A 15,260-nucleotide genomic window follows, 5' to 3' on the forward strand; every position below is an offset into this window, starting at 1 on the left:
TGAAGCCAAAACATCCCAATTCCAGGAATCATCTGAAAGGTCATACTGGGGTGTGCCCAAGGGCAAGACTAACAGACTATGCTAACGGACATTCTGTATTGTACTGGAAACTCCTCCATATAAGAGCCAGAGAGGATGGATGGAAACACTGGAGCTGAGTATCTGTGGCGTCTAAAGAATCTGTGGGAGGACAGTGACAGTGTTACTATGATGGAGAGCTTCCAGAGACTGGGGGAAATCAGCTAACAGACTATGGTCACTGGAAGAAACGTCTGCCATCCGCCTGTGCTTCACTTCATTAAAGCTTCATTAAAGCTGCACGGATTTGCAGTGCTGCAACCATCTTAAAAAGAAAAAAAAAAAAAAGTCACAGTTCAAGGCTATAAGGTTATTCGCTGCTAATACAGGGAAACATATAGGAACATCTGTGCCAAACTTTGGGGCAAGAGCACCCCCTTCAGCAAAAGTCAGGCAAAGCAATAGAACAACCACCCAGTGTAATAAAGCATACATACACTGATCAGCCACAACATTAAAACCACCTGCCTAATATTGTGTAGGTCCCCTTCGTGCCACCAAAACAGCTCTGACTCGTCGAGATTTTTTAAAATCATATGGAAATAATTCACCCTCTAACAATATCTTAGCTTTTTATAGCCCTGTAGCAACTAATAATGCAATAAACTACCAATAGTGTAATAACTACCAATAATGTAATCCATTTCAAAATTTTTATGTAATAATAACCAAGAATGTAATAAGTAGTAGTAGTAGTAGTAGTAGTAGCAGTTCTAGTGTTTCTAGCCACAGTGTTAAGACAAAGATTAGATAAGCGGGTCACAGCAAAATCTTCCAATCCTACAAATCTGATTCACATTCCCTGTAAGCCAAGTATCTCAGGCCCTGCTCCAACAAACCTAAAACTAGCCCTATGTAAAATTATGTCCCTGTGTAACAAGCCACTTTTAATTAATGATTTTATAACCTCTTATAAGCTTGATTTTGTGTTTTTAACAGAGATTTGGTTGAACACCAAACATGGGAATGCTATTCTTATTGGATCCTCCCCACCAAATTTCATATTTGAGATAGGTTCCTTTGTAAGAAGTTATCATTTGGAGAGTTCTCATCCTCTGAATATGTGTCGTTTAAAATGGAAATGAAATTCTCTCCATGTATTCTATATATAGTTATATACAGGCCACCAAAATACTCTCCACATTTCCTTGATAATTTTACTGAGATGCTTTCAATGATCTGCACTGAATTTGACTGTGTAGTCATTTTACATTTCACATTTACATATTGTAGTCAGTGATTTTAATGTACACATAGATAATGTCAGTGACAAAAATGCCATAGAACTTTCTGCCATACTTGACACGTTTGATCTGTCTCAACATGTGAAAGAGCCAACCCATAATAGAGGACACACTCTAGATCTAGTTATTACTAAGGGTGTTAACATTTCAAATGTCCTACTGCTACTGTTATTGTTCACTAAAACATCAATTGAATGAATTTTTTTTTAAAGTCTGCATCAGTAAAAATACAATACAACTTGAGATTTATCAGCCATTTATCAGTCATTTCTTGGATCATCAGAGTCTGTGCCAACCACTACATTACTTCTGTGTGCTGAGAGCAACAAGCACCAATTAGGAAGGGAGGAGATACTGTGGGTGGGGTCTAATGGAAACTACGATTGTAGGCCATCAGGCAGGCCACAGCAGGAGGTTGAGGCATCCTTTTGAGGGTCACTACAGCAGCCCTGGTTGGGCCTTCTGGACCAGGTGATGGGGTGGCAGACTCTAGGCAGCTCCACTAGCAGTGCAGCGGGGGCCACTCATCCGGAGGGCCTGCTGCTTCAGCAGGCGGCGTGGACTCTCTGGCAGAGGGTTCGCTGTAGCTGTCTGTGGGGAAACGCTTTCTGAAGGGCTCTCTGGGCATAGTGACAGGGTGGCGGACTCCAGCAGCTCCCCTGGACCGGGCGACAGAACTGTTGCCTCCGGCGGCACCTCAGGACAGGGCGGCGGGGCAGTGGCTTCTGGCAGGTCCTCGGGTAGGGCACAGTCGCCACGGCGATGAGGGTTCCCACACCACCTACATCAGAAGGACCCATCCAGCTCGTCACAGTCCTCTTCCTCCTCTGACTCATCCAGGGCGTACCAGTCATGGCCCAGGCAGGGACCCATTTCCTCCATGGACCACCCACCCAGGTTGATCCGTGGGCCAGGACAGGCCTCAGCAACCAGAGTCAGGAGGTCTCCCAGGTAGTCCAAAATATAATACTGATATACTTACAGATTATTTCTACCCACAGAGCTGGCAAAAGAGATTGAATGTTTTTTTTCTGTTTGTGTTTCCTTTATTTTGGCAGTTACCTGTATATTATAGTACCTTCATGTGTGTTTACTGTTAATATCTACATCACTTTCATTAGCATGGCTCCTGTCTCTCACTTATTATTACTTCTCTCTCACAATGGTCTCTGCATTTATACATGCATACATCTTATCACAAGTATGCTGTTATTACATGTTTTTCTGAGCTAGAAAAGAAAATAAAGGAATAGTATGTAGACTCTCACCTTATTCCATCTTGTCTGTTTAAGTCACTTCAAACTCCAAAGCCTGAGTGAATCCTGCTTGTCATTACAGAGCCCAGTGCACACTGCAGGATCCAGAGCTGCTCTCAGGGGCTCTGATAGATGTGGCCACACACCTGGGCAACCTGAAGTTCAGAGTCTGGGAGAAGACGCAGGAGATGGTGCAGCACAGTGAATATCTGAGACAGATTGTTTTAAAAAACATTCAAGCATTTAATAATCACATAAAGCTGAAGAAACAAGCTGGGTACTAAAATGGTGAGACAGATAAACAGTACAGTCGGCCATTCTCATCTAGGTTTAGCATAATACTGTGGGCTGCACTGCACAGCTCATAATTTATCTTCAAAACATTATTTATTATTATGTGTGCAAATTGTGGGCATTGAGTGCATCGTAATTGCAATTAAATGCGTTGATTTGTTTCCATAATGCAAAGTTTAAGTATAAATCATGATAACTTCAGTATATTAGAATCCATAATTATTAGGTCTACTAATATACTGAATATACAATATACAATATACTATATACTACATACTGTTTATATGACCTAATCTGAGTATAGTATTTTAAATGTGCCTTTTCTTTTCTATTTTTAAATATATTTCAATCAATCAATCAATCAATCAATCAATCAGCCTTTATTTATAGAGCACATTTCATACAAATTTGCAACACAATGTGCTGAACACAAAAATGAAAACAAATAACTTAAAAATCAGGTGATACATGAAAGTTCATAAAAGATTAAAATGATTACAAAAGAATATGGATGCACTAACTAAAAGCAATGCTAAAAAGGTAAATCTTGATATTCTTTTTGAAAGTGTCCTCAGATGCAGAACTCCGCAGTCCCTCCGGCAATCTGTTCCAAAGGCTAGGGCCACAGAAACTGAATGCCCCCTCACTTCTCTTGGCCCCAACCCTTGGAACAGTCAGAAGGCAGTACCAGAGGACCTCAGGGATCTGGCGGGCACATGCATTAAAAGCATATTTGCTAAATAGGGAAGTGCAATACCATTAAGTGATTTAAAAACCAATAAGAGAATTTTAAAATCTATTCTGAAAGATACATGGAGCCAGTGCAGGGTTTGTAGTACAGGGGTGATATGATCCCGTTTCTTTAATCTGGTTAAAACTCTGGCAGCAGCATTTTGTATCAGTTGAAGTCTGTTTATTTGTTTTTTGGGAAGACCAGTTAGCAGAGCATTACAGTAGTCTAGTCGACTAAAGACTACGCTGTGTACCAACCTCTCTGCATCTTGCTTCCTTAAGAAAGGTCTCACCTTAGCTGCATTTCTGAGATGGAAACAGGCAGACTTCATGCTGGTATGTGAATTAAAATTTAGATCAAAGTCTATAATAACACCCAGATTCCTTACCTAATTTTTTTGTGCCCAGCCCTGAATGAACTAAATTTGTTTTTGATTTGGGACCGACTAGTAGAACTCCAGTCTTATTCTCCTTTAATTTTTAGAAAATTACTGTTCATCCAATCATTAATGTCAGTGAGACAGTTTGTTAAAGTGGAGATGGCACTTGGGTCATTTGGCTTCACAGACAAGTAGAGCTGAGTGTCGTCAGCGTAGGAATGAAAATTCACCCCGTGCCTGCGAATAATATCTCCGAGAGGCAGCATATGCAGAGAGAACAAGAGTGGTCCCAAGATACTGCCTTGTGGGATGCCACAGTCCATACTAACATGCTCAGAGAAGTGGTCATCCAAATTTACAGTGAACTGTCTCCCAGTAATACTGTGTATGTATAAAACCAATTTAAAACATTGCCTGAGAGACCGACTCAATTTTGATTAAAATACAATGGTCTATTGTGTCGAATGCAACGCTAAGATCTAAAATAATTGAAATGGACACATTATTCGAATCAATACTAACTCTGAAGTCATTTAAGACCTTCACGAGTGATGTTTCTGAGCTGTGGAGGGCTCTGAAACCTGATTTAATTTTTTCTAGGATGCTGTTTCCATTAAGATACTCATTAATTTGCTTAAAGACCACTTTGTCCAATACTTTACTTAAAAATGGTAAATTTGAGATGGGTCGAAAGTTGTTTCTTCTTGGGTTTTTTTTAGCTCCTGTGATGTTGGACCCCAACAGTGCACGTGCCTCTATCTCTCTCTCTCTGATGATCTGACCACTGTGAGATTCACAGGTACAGAGCAGAAATGTCCTGAGAGGTTCAGATCCTATGTGAATGTGTTGGGATCTCAGGGACTTACCTCAGGGAAACACAGCTGGGAGGTGAAGGTTGGGAATAAATTAGCCTGGGATATAGGAGTGGTGACAGAGTCCACCAGTAGGAAGGGAAGTATAACATGCAGCCCAGGGAGAGGATTCTGGGTCTTAATGCTGAGGAATGGTGATCAGTACAGTGCAGCTGTTACTAAGCTCACACTGAAGAGGAAACCCCAGAGCATCAGAGTGCAGCTGGACTATGACAGGGGGGAGGTGTCCTTCTTCGACTCCGGTGACATGTCACTCATCTACACTTTTAAAGGCACATTTACTGAGAGAGTGTTCCCATTCTTCTCTCCATGTAATAATGAAGATGGCAGGAATTATGGAGCCCTGCAAATATGCCCAGTGAAAGTGCCTGTAATGGTCATGTCATCCCAGTGAAGGTGTCTGTAAAAAAAGAACTGACTAAAGATGTTGTACTAAAGGAGTATTATAGAGGAAATCCATTTAACTTTAATTTTACATAATTTTCTTTCATGAACTGTAGATACAATGAGCGCAAAATGTAAAAAAAAATGAACAAACTGCACTCTCAGAAGGGAGAGTTTCAAAAGGCTCCTTTGTGTTTCCACAGAGGAACCCTATCAAATGCAAGGTTCGTTTTGAGGCAAAATGGTTCAATTAACCTTTAACACATTTCACACCTACCAAAGAGGGTTCCATGATGAACAAAAATAGGTTCCCCTATTGAGACAAGCAAAGAACTCTCTTCTTCTGAGAGTGTACTGTATAGATGTCCTGAATGAGTATTATAGAGGAAATCCATTTCATAATTATACTCAGTTTTATTCTCATCATTATTGTGTAGAGAGTTAATGAACTGTACATGCATTATTTGATAATGTATATACAGGCACTTGTAAACTACAGGCAGCATCTTATGGGCTTTGTTTTTATCTGAATCTGTGAACAAAACTTTATTTCATATAATACTTGTACATAAAACAGATGTGCTCTGGTGACGTCAAATACTTTTAAACCTGATTTAAGTCATTGCTGCATAACTTGGTTTGTAAGCCAGCATACAAGCTTGAAATGTATGAGTATCATGAAAACTCACAGTTTGTCAGTCTCATGCGCTTAAGATTTTACTTTGTGGATGTTGCCAGGGTCCTTCCGGCATCATCCACTAGATGCCACCAGTACTCCACTATTCACCCTTGATTCCTTTCAGCTGTTTCTGTTCTGATTGCCCAGCCTCATTAAGTGTCGTCTGTTCCACCTGTGTTTTATTTGGTTTGCTCGGTCTTGAGTTTACTCTCAAGAGAGAGTTTTTGCTCCCTAAAGTATTACTTGCATTTTGTTAAGTCTATTTGGTATTTTGAGGTTTTTTTTTCAAGTTCACTTGTTTCTTTGTTATCTGCTCTTTGTTATCCTGTTTAAGATCCTTTGTTTTTTTTTTTTGGTATTACGGCCTTAGTTATTTTGTAGTCTCATCTCTGGTTTATTTTGCCTTCCCTTTGTTTAGCCTTGTTCAGTGTGTCTGTTGTTTGCATCGGATCAAGTAAATCTTTATTGTTTGCCTCCTCATCTCTGCCTCCGTCTCGTTGTCTGCACCTGGGTCCACTCCGTACACCACCTCACAGACTTGGTGAAGAACAAATTCACTCTGTCAGCCCCATGCTGTGCAATTAACATTCAGGCCTTCAGTAGCCTACACATACCTGCACACCTGTCTTATTGGTCTCATATTGTTTTAATGGCTGGCTTTTCCTCGGTAGACATGCATGTCAATTACAGTATTAGAATAGTCTACCATGATTAAATAATTGGCAATGGCTAGCAATCACAAAGCTTTCTCTGATTGTGTCTCCCATAGTATTCTCTTTAATCAAATCATATCACATTACAGAGTGTAAATGACAAAAAAGGATTCTACTAAGTTAAAATCAACGGAATAATTTTTAGTTGGAAAGGAATATATATATATATATATATATATATATATATATATATATATACACACTGCAAAAAAAGTGGTTCTACCAACTAAAAATTAGAAGCAACTGATTATAATAAAAGCTGAGCTGACTAAGGTTCAAGGTTCTGTGGATTACACATTCTAGGCTTCAGTGAGAAGCCTTTTATGATGACACAACAACCATAAATTAGTTTTATTAACTCATATTGAACTGTTCCGCTAACAAAATATTTGTGTTTTGTGAACTTAATTTAGTTTACTCCAGTAAACAAAAAGCAAAAAGTTCACATATATAATAATCTTTCACTGGGCCTGTATAAAATTAAAAGTTTTTGTGGGGTTAAAAACAAACAAACAAATAAGGCATGGTGAAAATCCTGCCAGGATTGAAATGCAGTGGCTTTTTGCTGTGAGGCCACAGTGCTATTCACTGCTCCACTCTACCCCCCCCCCCCCCCCCATATTTGTCGTAATTTAATACATTTCTTAATTTTAATCTGGTTTTGAGTATCACATATTGCTCTGCCTATCAATGAATTTGATGGAATCTGTAATAGCTTGCCATTGGCTGGCTGTGTACTAGGCAGAAGTTATACAGTCCATGTTCAGTTGTTGCTTGTGTACAGTGGGTCGCATTGGCTTTACTGAGGGACTGCTTGGCCAGTACTGGTCAGAGAACCTGGTAGGTGGGCTCATCTTGTTATAGAGAATTTATACAAACTACAGATAATTACATTCCTATGCACTCAGTACTTTCGGCGAGTGTGCATCAGTAATTATAATTCCTCCGGAGAATTGCTAAGTAAACAATCGACATTCTGTCAATGTTTCACTAAGTTAACATGTTTTTGGGACTTAAAAACTACTACAGATTTTGTTTGCTGGACCCTTGCCATGATTAGGACACCAACATATTAGGTAAGGACCCCACAAGCTTGTTTTGTAAAATAATTTATACAGAATCGTGAGTTTTAACATTTTCAAGCATAAACAAACTGCAGGCAAATTCCTTATGAAAAGCAACAATGGGTTTCACAATGTTTTATTTCTTTATTGTCTACCACAATTACAGTGTAGTTATGCTCTCCTTATAACTGCAAACGAATGCTATGAATAAGGTGTATGACCTGAGACAGAAACTGGTGGCCCCTGCGACAATTCTGGGATCCCAGCAATATTTTTCTTGGTTACACAGCCTGTGCAAGATCAAATAAGGCATATAGGTCCACATCTGTCTCTAGTTGGAATGTCGAACATTGTCTGTGCTCTCTGGCCAGTTGGTGTGAAATTGAGGCTCAGGCTTGGCTCCCGCAGTCATGTCCTGCTCCCCATGGGAAAAAAAAACGTCCTGAGAGCACAGCAGGAGATGGTGGCAAAGTCAATCTGGGGGGTGACAGAGAAATCCACCCATTTCATGTTACCATACATTTCTGTTGGCAAGTCAGTTAAGGCATCTACTTTGTTCACATCAGGTAATTTTAAAACAGTCAATTAGAGAAATATTTATTTCAGCTTTAATTCACTATATCAGAATTCCAATGGGTCAAAAGTTCACATACACCAAGTTGACTGTCTCATTAAACAGTCTGGAAGATTCCAGAAATTGATGTAATGACATTTTAGAAGCTTCTGATTGGCCAATTGTCATAATTAGGAGTTAATTGGGAGTTAACTGGCACCTGTGGCTGTATAGAAGGCCTACCTTTAGAGCCACTGCTTTTTCGCCCTTGATACCATGGGAAAATCCAAGCAACTCTGGAGAAAAATTCTCGTAATTCTCTTTCATCAATTATTTTGTTGGTAGTTCATGAACTGTACATACATTTCTGAGAATTTTCATTTACAGGCAGAAGGTTTCGGATTTTGTTTTGATCCAAATCATCAGACAAAACTACAGTAATTCATACAATGTTCATAAAGCAGCTGCGATCATGTAGTTAAATCAAATTTTTGTATCGTTGATTGATGCCATTCCTGCCTAGCTGGGTTTATAAGGCAGTTTACAAGTTTGAAATGTGCGAGTATCATGAGCACTCGTTAGTTTGATTATTTGTTAGTGTCCTGTGCTATTTTCTGTCAGTACCATCCTAAGATTTACATCTGGGCCTTCAGTAGCTTTACCTGCAAACCTGACATTGATCTGAAACTCTTTTCATTTCTTTTCATTGATTGGTAATTATTAGAATAATCAATCTTAATTAAATAATTGGCATTGGCAAGTAATCACAAAGCTTTCTGTGATTGTCCCTCATTGAATTTCTCTCTGTCCAGCCCTGGGAGATTTTCATCACCACCATCGCTCTCGGCTTGCTCTTGTGGTGGTCTAGGCCAGGGTTTACTGTGAAGCATATTGTGACAAATGTTTGTAAAATGCACTGAACAAATTAATTTGATTTGAGTTGATATGATACAATTCTCTTTTAACAAATCATAATATACAATTTAAATGAGGTTAGCACTAAGTAAATAAACAACATCATTATTTTAATGAATTATGTATATTTTACTTAAATCCTTTTTTTATTGTATAGGACATTTATGCCAACATGCAATAAAGCCTAGCAAGCTGTTGCGCTTCTTCAGTTTGGTGAAAGCTTTAATGTTTTTTCATGAGCATTGTACTGACTGATTTCCACAGGTCAGATGAACGCATACTTACAGAGTCAATATTCCCTAAATTCTGGAATTTAAATTTTCATAATTTTCTTTATATTCAGGGAATGCAGAGCAGAACAGGTTGATAAGATTACTGGGGCTGCTGGGTACCTTATTTGGTAAAAGCGAGCACCGCGATCTTGGTCTGAATCTGGCCTGTGCCAGTGCAGACTGTGGCCAGCAGCCCTGCTGGGGATGTGACCTGTTGGCTTTGCATGGGCCAACTGATATATGGGAGGGATTCAGTTGGTGGGGATAGCAGCATTAATTGCTCTATTGATCCCTGTTGGCCATCCAGGTGTTCGTGATGGTGTGAAAAGAAGCAGGTGGCTGGCATGGTGTGGTTTCAAGGAGAACCGTGAGTTGTCTTCACTCTCCAGAGCTGGCAGCAGGGGGCGTATATGAACATGTTTGTATGTAGTTTGTGAATTTGACATCGCAAATTCAGGTGGGATTGGAGATGCCAAATTAAAAATAAATAAATAAATAAATAAATATGATTACTGAAGGCACAGTGCTAGATCCTGTGGTGCACTACTGCACCCTGTAAATCCCTCCAGAGCAGTCAGCTCAGGCACATTATCATCTCTGTGCACCCAGTGCCTTTGCTGGAGTTCATCCTGTGAAAACGTTCACTCACACATTGACACTAAAGGCTCTCTCAGGACATACAGTACAGTAGTGACAATCGAGACAGCACATCACTGTACTTTTTTTTTTCGTGTGTGTGTGTGTGTGTGTTGAAAAGGCCCAGAAAGATGAAAGGGTACCTTCAATCCAAAAGCCTCTTAACTGCATCTATTAACTTAAATTTAAATGAATCTTGAGGAATAGAGGATGAATCAATAGTTTTATCAGGATGTTTGTTTCAGTCTGAATTTTATAAATTGCTGAATACATTTTGTGCATTATTAATTTTACTTACTGTGTGCAGGGGCCGTAGTGGTGGGCTGGGGGATACTTGGGAAGGTGGGGTTTCAAGTGAGGAGTGAGGTAGCTTGTGCTCTGCTCATAGAAAGTTCATAGAAAGTTTTCAAAACCTTTTCAAAGCCATATATTCTGAAAGAAATATGAATAAATAACCTATATTTAGGGTGTAACATACACTGTAAAAATTAAACATTCACATATTTATGTACAAATAAGTTAATAAATTAGGTGACTTTAAAATTACAATTACTGGCAGTTATTCATTTTTGTCCAGTTATTTTACAGTTAACACACTTCATTAAAAAATAATTTCATTTACTTATTCATTTATTTAAACAGTCCAAGAGTGTGGTTTTACCCAATGGCTGTAATTCTACTTGGCAATACCAATAAAAAATATATTCAAACACAACACTTGAAATTTCTCCAATATTTTCCAATTTTGTCCAATATGCTACTGTTATTGTTCACTAAAACATCAATTGAATTAATTATTTTTTTTAAAGTCTGCATCAGTAAAAATACAATACAACCTGAGATTTATCAGTCATTTATAAGTAATTTCTTGGATCATCAGAGTCTGTGCCAACCACTACATTACTTCTGTGTGCTGAGAGCAACAAGCACCAATTAGGAAGGGAGGAGATACTGTGGGTGGGGTCTAATGGAAACTACGATTGTAGGCCATCGGGCAGGCTCACGGCCACAGCAGGAGGTTGAGGCATCCTTTTGAGGGTCACTACAGCAGCCCTGGTTGGGCCTTCTGGACCAGGTGATGGGGTGGCAGACTCTAGGCAGCTCCACTAGCAGTGCAGCGGGGGCCACTCATCCGGAGGGCCTGCTGCTTCAGCAGGCGGCGTGGACTCTTTGGCAGAGGGTTCGCTGTAGCTGTCTGTGGGGAAACGCTTTCTGAAGGGCTCTCTGGGCAAAGTGACAGGGTGGCGGACTCCAGCAGCTCCCCTGGACCGGGCGACAGAACTGTTGCCTCCGGCGGCACCTCAGGACAGGGCGGCGGGGCAGTGGCTTCTGGCGGGTCCTCGGGTAGGGCACAGTCGCCACGGCGATGAGGGTTCCCACACCACCTACATCAGAAGGACCCATCCAGCTCGTCACAGTCCATCTGATTCATCCAGGGCGTACCAGTCATGGCCCAGGCAGGGACCCATTTCCTCCATGGACCACCCACCCAGGTTGATCCGTGGGCCAGGACAGGCCTCAGCAACCAGAGTCAGGAGGTCTCCCAGGTAGTCCAAAATATAATACTGATATACTTACAGATTATTTCTACCCACAGAGCTGGCAAAAGAGATTGAATGTTTTTTTTCTGTTTGTGTTTCCTTTATTTTGGCAGTTACCTGTATATTATAGTACCTTCATGTGTGTTTACTGTTAATATCTACATCACTTTCATTAGCATGGCTCCTGTCTCTCACTTATTATTACTTCTCTCTCACAATGGTCTCTGCATTTATACATGCATACATCTTATCACAAGTATGCTGTTATTACATGTTTTTCTGAGCTAGAAAAGAAAATAAAGGAATAGTATGTAGACTCTCACCTTATTCCATCTTGTCTGTTTAAGTCACTTCAAACTCCAAAGCCTGAGTGAATCCTGCTTGTCATTACAGAGCCCAGTGCACACTGCAGGATCCAGAGCTGCTCTCAGGGGCTCTGATAGATGTGGCCACACACCTGGGCAACCTGAAGTTCAGAGTCTGGGAGAAGACGCAGGAGATGGTGCAGCACAGTGAATATCTGAGACAGATTGTTTTAAAAAACATTCAAGCATTTAATAATCACATAAAGCTGAAGAAACAAGCTGGGTACTAAAATGGTGAGACAGATAAACAGTACAGTCGGCCATTCTCATCTGGGTTTAGCATAATACTGTGGGCTGCACTGCACAGCTCATAATTTATCTTCAAAACATTATTTATTATTATGTGTGCAAATTGTGGGCATTGAGTGCATCGTAATTGCAATTAAATGCGTTGATTTGTTTCCATAATGCAAAGTTTAAGTATAAATCATGATAACTTCAGTATATTAGAATCCATAATTATTAGGTCTACTAATATACTGAATATACAATATACAATATACTATATACTACATACTGTTTATATGACCTAATCTGAGTATAGTATTTTAAATGTGCCTTTTCTTTTCTATTTTTAAATATATTTCAATCAATCAATCAATCAATCAATCAGCCTTTATTTATAGAGCACATTTCATACAAATTTGCAACACAATGTGCTGAACACAAAAATGAAAACAAATAACTTAAAAATCAGGTGATACATGAAAGTTCATAAAAGATAAGATAAAAATAAGAAAATAAATTAATAAAATGATTTAAAAAGATTAAAATGATTACAAAAGAATATGGATGCACTAACTAAAAGCAATGCTAAAAAGGTAAGTCTTGATATTCTTTTTGAAAGTGTCCTCAGATGCAGAACTCCGCAGTCCCTCCGGCAATCTGTTCCAAAGGCTAGGGCCACAGAAACTGAATGCCCCCTCACTTCTCTTGGCCCCAACCCTTGGAACAGTCAGAAGGCAGTACCAGAGGACCTCAGGGATCTGGCGGGCACATGCATTAAAAGCATATTTGCTAAATAGGGAAGTGCAATACCATTAAGTGATTTAAAAACCAATAAGAGAATTTTAAAATCTATTCTGAAAGATACATGGAGCCAGTGCAGGGTTTGTAGTACAGGGGTGATATGATCCCGTTTCTTTAATCTGGTTAAAACTCTGGCAGCAGCATTTTGTATCAGTTGAAGTCTGTTTATTTGTTTTTTGGGAAGACCAGTTAGCAGAGCATTACAGTAGTCTAGTCGACTAAAGACTACGCTGTGTACCAACCTCTCTGCATCTTGCTTCCTTAAGAAAGGTCTCACCTTAGCTGCATTTCTGAGATGGAAACAGGCAGACTTCATGCTGGTATGTGAATTAAAATTTAGATCAAAGTCTATAATAACACCCAGATTCCTTACCTAATTTTTTTGTGCCCAGCCCTGAATGAACTAAATTTGTTTTTGATTTGGGACCGACTAGTAGAACTCCAGTCTTATTCTCCTTTAATTTTTAGAAAATTACTGTTCATCCGTTCATTAATGTCAGTGAGGCAGTTTGTTAAAGTGGAGATGGCACTTGGGTCATTTGGCTTCACAGACAAGTAGAGCTGAGTGTCGTCAGCGTAGAAATGAAAATTCACCCCGTGCCTGCGAATAATATCTCCGAGAGGCAGCATATGCAGAGAGAACAAGAGTGGTCCCAAGATACTGCCTTGTGGGATGCCACAGTCCATACTAACATGCTCAGAGAAGTGGTCATCCAAATTTACAGTGAACTGTCTCCCAGTAATACTGTGTATGTATAAAACCAATTTAAAACATTGCCTGAGAGACCGACTCAATTTTCAAGCCTATCGATTAAAATACAATGGTCTATTGTGTCAAATGCAACGCTAAGATCTAAAATAATTGAAATGGACACATTATTCGAATCAATATTAACTCTGAAGTCATTTAAGACCTTCACGAGTGATGTTTCTGAGCTGTGGAGGGCTCTGAAACCTGATTTAATTTTTTCTAGGATGCTGTTTCCATTAAGATACTCATTAATTTGCTTAAAGACCACTTTTTCCAATACTTTACTTAAAAATGGTAAATTTGAGATGGGTCGAAAGTTGTTTCTTCTTGGGTTTTTTTTAGCTCCTGTGATGTTGGACCCCAACAGTGCATGTGCCTCTATCTCTCTCTCTCTGATGATCTGACCACTGTGAGATTCACAGGTACAGAGCAGAAATGTCCTGAGAGGTTCAGATCCTATGTGAATGTGTTGGGATCTCAGGGATGTACCTCAGGGAAACACAGCTGGGAGGTGAAGGTTGGGAATAAATTAGCCTGGGATATAGGAGTGGTGACAGAGTCCACCAGTAGGAAGGGAAGTATAACATGCAGCCCAGGGAGAGGATTCTGGGTCTTAATGCTGAGGAATGGTGATCAGTACAGTGCAGCTGTTACTAAGCTCACACTGAAGAGGAAACCCCAGAGCATCAGAGTGCAGCTGGACTATGACAGGGGGGAGGTGTCCTTCTTCGACTCCGGTGACATGTCACTCATCTACACTTTTAAAGGCACATTTACTGAGAGAGTGTTCCCATTCTTCTCTCCATGTAATAATGAAGATGGCAGGAATTATGGAGCCCTGCAAATATGCCCAGTGAAAGTGCCTGTAATGGTCATGTCATCCCAGTGAAGGTGTCTGTAACTGACTAAAGATGTTGTACTAAAGGAGTATTATAGAGGAAATCCATTTAACAATTTTACATAATTTTCTTTCATGAACTGTAGATACAATGAGCGCAAAATGTAAAAAAACTGCACTCTCAGAAGGGAGAGTTTCAAAAGGCTCCTTTGTGTTTCCACAGAGGAACCCTATCAAATGCAAGGTTCGTTTTGAGGCAAAATGGTTCAATTAACCTTTAACACATTTCACACCTACCAAAGAGGGTTCCATGATGAACAAAAATAGGTTCCCCTATTGAGACAAGCAAAGAACTCTCTTCTTCTGAGAGTGTACTGTATAGATGTCCTGAATGAGTATTATAGAGGAAATCCATTTCATAATTATACTCAGTTTTATTCTCATCATTATTGTGTAGAGAGTTAATGAACTGTACATGCATTATTTGATAATGTATATACAGGCACTTGTAAACTACAGGCAGCATCTTATGGGCTTTGTTTTTATCTGAATCTGTGAACAAAACTTTATTTCATATAATACTTGTACATAAAACAGATGTGCTCTGGTGACGTCAAATACTTTTAAACCTGATTTAAGTCATTGCTGCATAACTTGGTTTGTA

At 39.6% G+C, this 15,260-nt stretch overlaps 1 long non-coding RNA gene across 1 annotated transcript; it reads left to right on the forward strand.

The window, feature by feature from the left end:
* The first annotated feature begins 4,709 nt into the window (after positions 1-4,709).
* On the forward strand, positions 4,710-6,732 carry LOC135247546 (uncharacterized). The gene is made up of 3 exons (XR_010328231.1): positions 4,710-5,220; positions 5,253-5,979; positions 6,467-6,732. It is a non-coding gene; the product is annotated as an uncharacterized LOC135247546 (long non-coding RNA).
* The last annotated feature ends 8,528 nt before the right edge of the window (positions 6,733-15,260 follow it).

The sequence above is a fragment of the Anguilla rostrata genome, chromosome 2 (genome assembly GCF_018555375.3).
Source record: "Anguilla rostrata isolate EN2019 chromosome 2, ASM1855537v3, whole genome shotgun sequence".
Classification (NCBI taxonomy): domain Eukaryota; kingdom Metazoa; phylum Chordata; class Actinopteri; order Anguilliformes; family Anguillidae; genus Anguilla; species Anguilla rostrata.